Raw genomic sequence first — 6000 nt, forward strand, 5'->3', positions numbered from 1 at the left:
GACTGAAGATCTAAAGGTCCCTGGTCCAATCCCGGGTTTCGGCAAAATGCTTTTTCTTCACCGTTTACAAGTGGTTCAAATCCCACCTCTGACATCAACTTTTAATTTCAAGAAACTTTTTTCTTCATTTATTGATTAGATGAGGTCAAACAAAACTTAGTAATGTGGTTTTGAAAAATTTCCTGAGAGTCTTTGGAGTGAATCTGAATTTATCCTCTCAAAAAAGAACTCTAGGAACATCAAACAGATTTTTTGTGCGTATGTCTGTTGTTCTTTTGGCACTAGAAAAATCCTTTGGACAGTCAATGAGGAGGGACTATTTCACCTCTTTGTGTTCTCTGTCCCTATTAGGGTAGGGAATCAACCTTCTACAGTGCTGTCATGAAATATATCTAGAAACGGATTTGCTGGTAAGTCTACTTTCATAGTTTTCACCTCATACATCAATAGACCATAACGATACTTAATAAACAAAAACTTAACAAGTAGTTAATCATAGTTTAAAAAATGTGAAATGCCCATGTCATTCTGACATGTTTCAGCACATTTTGGGACAAATGGTCTCACTTTTAACATTAACAATCAATAAAATATTTTCTCTAAATTTTTGTCTCTATTTTGCTCCAATTGTTTGCATCTCATAAAAAATAAATCTTGATGTAACATTATGCATGCAAATTGTGTTTTATGTGCGACCATGACCTATTCTAGAAGCACAGGGTCAGAATTATACTGGTGCATGGAGACAAACTGAAAATGTAAAACTTCAATGGCAAAATTGCTGTCTTTTTCTACTAATTCACAAATAGTTAATGAATGTTATTAAATATGTACAGCAAAATGGAAGGCGTTTCAAATAGAAATCATGCTTCAAAAAACAGTCAAATGAAAAATTATAATATATCCCTCCAGGTGTGACACTTGACATTTGCAGAGTGTCAAACCCCCCAGAAAATGTATAGATATGGCCGAAATAGCTCAGTTGGGAGAGCGTTAGACTGAAGATCTAAAGGTCCCTGGTCCAATCCCGGGTTTCGGCAAAATGCTTTTTCTTCACCGTTTACAAGTGGCTCAAATCCCACCTCTGACATCAACTTTTAATTTCAAGAAACTTTTTTCTTCATTTATTGATTAGATGAGGTCAAACAAAACTTAGTAATGTGGTTTTGAAAAATTTCCTGAGAGTCTTTGGAGTGAATCTGAATTTGTCCTCTCAAAAAAGAACTCTAGGAACATCAAACAGATTTTTTGTGCATATGTCTGTTGTTCTTTTGGCACTAGAAAAATCCTTTGGACAGTCAATGAGGAGGGACTATTTCACCTCTGTGTGTTCTCTGTCCCTATTAGGGTAGGGAATCAACCTTCTACAGTGCTGTCATGAAATATATCTAGAAACGGATTTGCTGGTAAGTCTACTTTCATAGTTTTCACCTCATACATCAATAGACCATAACGATACTTAATAAACAAAAACTTAACAAGTAGGTAATCATAGTTTAAAAAATGTGAAATGCCCATGTCATTCTGACATGTTTCAGCACATTTTGGGACAAATGGTATCACTTTTAACATTAACAATCAATAAAATATTTTCTCTAAATTTTTGTCTCTATTTTGCTCCAATTGTTTGCATCTCATAAAAAATAAAACTTGATGTAACATTATGCATGCAAATTGTGTTTTATGTGCGACCATGACCTATTCTAGAAGCACAGGGTCAGAATTATACTGGTGCATGGAGACAAACTGAAAATGTAAAAATTCAATGGCAAAATTGCTGTCTTTTTCTACTCATTCACAAATAGTTAATGAATGTTATTAAATATGTACAGCAAAATGGAAGGTGTTTCAAATAGAAATCATGCTTCAAAAAACAGTCAAATGAAAAATTATAATATATCCCTCCAGGTGTGACACTTGACATTTGCAGAGTGTCAAACCCCCCAGAAAATGTATAGATATGGCCGAAATAGCGCAGTTGGGAGAGCGTTAGACTGAAGATCTAAAGGTCCCTGGTCCAATCCCGGGTTTCGGCAAAATGCTTTTTCTTCACCGTTTACAAGTGGTTCAAATCCCACCTCTGACATCAACTTTTAATTTCAAGAAACTTTTTTCTTCATTTATTGATTAGATGAGGTCAAACAAAACTTAGTAATGTGGTTTTGAAAAATTTCCTGAGAGTCTTTGGAGTGAATCTGAATTTATCCTCTCAAAAAAGAACTCTAGGAACATCAAACAGATTTTTTGTGCGTATGTCTGTTGTTCTTTTGGCACTAGAAAAATCCTTTGGACAGTCAATGAGGAGGGACTATTTCACCTCTTTGTGTTCTCTGTCCCTATTAGGGTAGGGAATCAACCTTCTACAGTGCTGTCATGAAATATATCTAGAAACGGATTTGCTGGTAAGTCTACTTTCATAGTTTTCACCTCATACATCAATAGACCATAACGATACTTAATAAACAAAAACATAACAAGTAGCTAATCATAGTTTAAAAAATGTGAAATGCCCATGTCATTCTGACATGTTTCAGCACATTTTGGGACAAATGGTCTCACTTTTAACATTAACAATCAATAAAATATTTTCTCTAAATTTTTGTCTCTTTTTTGCTCCAATTGTTTGCATCTCATAAAAAATAAAACTTGATGTAACATTATGCATGCAAATTGTGTTTTATGTGCGACCATGACCTATTCTAGAAGCACGGGGTCAGAATTATACTGGTGCATGGAGACAAACTGAAAATGTAAAAATTCAATGGCAAAATTGCTGTCTTTTTCTACTCATTCACAAATAGTTAATGAATGTTATTAAATATGTGCAGCAAAATGGAAGGCGTTTCAAATAGAAATCATGCTTCAAAAAACAGTCAAATGAAAAATTATAATATATCCCTCCAGGTGTGACACTTGACATTTGCAGAGTGTCAAACCCACCAGAAAATGTATAGATATGGCCGAAATAGCTCAGTTGGGAGAGCGTTAGACTGAAGATCTAAAGATCCCGGGTTTCGGCAAAATGCTTTTTCTTCACCGTTTACATTTTAAGGAGATATTAAACAAAGCACATGGACTGATCATGATCAAAAGGCCTAAAAATCTTAACTATCTACAGAAAACAAAATGTTAAAAATTTGAGAAACGGTAACTTTTTCCTTTTGAACACATGAATGTTTTTTAGTAATTTTTCCTCTATTTTGTTTTATTTCAGATTGACTTAGCTGTAAGAGGATTAAAAGGTAACCTGATAGCTGAAACAGTCAGCACTTATCAGACACTAGCTGAATGATTATAGTCAGCTTGTTTGACTTTGAAACACTGAGGCATTACTGAGACAAATGTCCTTAAAAAATATGCTGTGGACAAAGTCAAAAAGGCAAAAAACACAAGCTCCACACAGGTCCGTCATCTTTAATTTGAAATATAGGAGGTTTCTACTTTAATGGTGAGACAAAGCATCTACATATTTGACAATGCTCCAGTGAGTAGAGCCCACTTAAAAATGTATGGGTTGCTTGTCTCTGCAAGCAAAAGCTGGGCACTAAACTGGCATACTTGCAATGCTGGATGGTTCAGAGTGAAAACACCTATAGGCTGACAATAGTAATTGCAGGTGTTGATTAACTCATTGTGCAAAATAATTTCTAAAATGTGGTCACTTTGGGAGGTTTTCTGCTGTTTTGGTACTCTGCAAATTTCATCTGCAAGGTATTCCTGCAAAATCTGCATTGCAAAACCCAAATAGGGCTCTTCCTTTCAAAGCCCTGCTGTGTGGCCAAACAGTAGTTTCTGAAGAAATGTGGTGCATCACCGCATTTGTGAGAAATCTAACATTTCTAATATCCAAACAAAATAAATGGAGGTTTAAAAATTAATGCAGACGAAAAGAACGCATATAAAAAATGTTATTTATTGACTTTTTTGGGGTGGTGTGACAAGTTTTTAATCACAAGAAATGGTAACATTTCTGCTGACTAGCATGGAAGGAGTTAAGTTCCAATTGCATATCGAAGTCAGGATGGCCGAGCGGTCTAAGGCGCTGCGTTCAGGTCGCAGACTCCCACTTCTGACATCAACATTTAATTTCAAGAAACTTTATCTTCATTTATTGATTAGATGAGGTCAAACAAAACTTAGTAATGTGGTTTTGAAAAATTTCCTGAGAGTCTTTGGAGTGAATCTGAATTTGTCCTCTCAAAAAAGAACTCTAGGAACATCAAACAGATTTTTTGTGCATATGTCTGTTGTTCTTTTGGCACTAGAAAAATCCTTTGGACAGTCAATGAGGAGGGACTATTTCACCTCTTTGTGTTCTCTGTCCCTATTAGGGTAGGGAATCAACCTTCTACAGTGCTGTCATGAAATATATCTAGAAACGGATTTGCTGGTAAGTCTACTTTCATAGTTTTCACCTCATACATCAATAGACCATAACGATACTTAATAAACAAAAACTTAACAAGTAGGTAATCATAGTTTAAAAAATGTGAAATGCCCATGTCATTCTGACATGTTTCAGCACATTTTGGGACAAATGGTCTCACTTTTAACATTAACAATCAATAAAATATTTTCTCTAAATTTTTGTCTCTATTTTGCTCCAATTGTTTGCATCTCATAAAAAATAAAACTTGATGTAACATTATGCATGCAAATTGTGTTTTATGTGCGACCATGACCTATTCTAGAAGCACAGGGTCAGAATTATACTGGTGCATGGAGACAAACTGAAAATGTAAAAATTCAATGGCAAAATTGCTGTCTTTTTCTACTCATTCACAAATAGTTAATGAATGTTATTAAATATGTACAGCAAAATGGAAGGCGTTTCAAATAGAAATCATGCTTCAAAAAACAGTCAAATGAAAAATTATAATATATCCCTCCAGGTGTGACACTTGACATTTGCAGAGTGTCAAACCCCCCAGCAAATGTATAGATATGGCCGAAATAGCTCAGTTGGGAGAGCGTTAGACTGAAGATCTAAAGGTCCTTGGTCCAATCCCGGGTTTCGGCAAAATGCTTTTTCTTCACCGTTTACATTTTAAGGAGATATTAAACAAAGCACATGGACTGATCATGATCAAAAGGCCTAAAAATCTTAACTATCTACAGAAAACAAAATGTTAAAAATTTGAGAAACGGTAACTTTTTCCTTTTGAACACATGAATGTTTTTTAGTAATTTTTCCTCTATTTTGTTTTATTTCAGATTGACTTAGCTGTAAGAGGATTAAAAGGTAACCTGATAGCTGAAACAGACAGCACTTATCAGACACTAGCTGAATGATTATAGTCAGCTTGTTTGACTTTGAAACACTGAGGCATTACTGAGACAAATGTCCTTAAAAAATATGCTGTGGACAAAGTCAAAAAGGCAAAAAACACAAGCTCCACACAGGTCCGTCATCTTTAATTTGAAATATAGGAGGTTTCTACTTTAATGGTGAGACAAAGCATCTACATATTTGACATTGCTCCAGTGAGTAGAGCCCACTTAAAAATGTATGGGTTGCTTGTCTCTGCAAGCAAAAGCTGGGCACTAAACTGGCATACTTGCAATGCTGGATGGTTCAGAGTGAAAACACCTATAGGCTGACAATAGTAATTGCAGGTGTTGATTAACTCATTGTGCAAAATAATTTCTAAAATGTGGTCACTTTGGGAGGTTTTCTGCTGTTTTGGTACTCTGCAAATTTCATCTGCAAGGTATTCCTGCAAAATCTGCATTGCAAAACCCAAATAGGGCTCTTCCTTTCAAAGCCCTGCTGTGTGGCCAAACAGTAGTTTCTGAAGAAATGTGGTGCTTCACCGCATTTGTGAGAAATCTAACATTTCTAATATCCAAACAAAATAAATGGAGGTTTAAAAATTAATGCAGACGAAAAGTACGCATATAAAAAATGTTATTTATTGACTTTTTTGGGGTGGTGTGACAAGTTTTTAATCACAAGGAATGGTAACATTTCTGCTGACTAGCATGGAAGGAGTTAAGTTC

General features: G+C 35.1%; 2 non-coding genes across 2 annotated transcripts; both read left to right on the forward strand.

The window, feature by feature from the left end:
- Positions 1-967: 967 nt before the first annotated feature.
- TRNAF-GAA (transfer RNA phenylalanine (anticodon GAA)) lies at positions 968-1040 on the forward strand. The gene has a single exon. It is a non-coding gene; the product is annotated as a tRNA-Phe (tRNA).
- A 3907-nt stretch (positions 1041-4947) lies between these two features.
- TRNAF-GAA (transfer RNA phenylalanine (anticodon GAA)) lies at positions 4948-5020 on the forward strand. Its single transcript has one exon. It is a non-coding gene; the product is annotated as a tRNA-Phe (tRNA).
- Positions 5021-6000: the final 980 nt, after the last annotated feature.

This window comes from Dendrobates tinctorius, unplaced genomic scaffold (genome assembly GCF_039654945.1).
Source record: "Dendrobates tinctorius isolate UK_male_01 unplaced genomic scaffold, ASM3965494v1 ptg000350l, whole genome shotgun sequence".
NCBI lineage: Eukaryota > Metazoa > Chordata > Amphibia > Anura > Dendrobatidae > Dendrobates > Dendrobates tinctorius.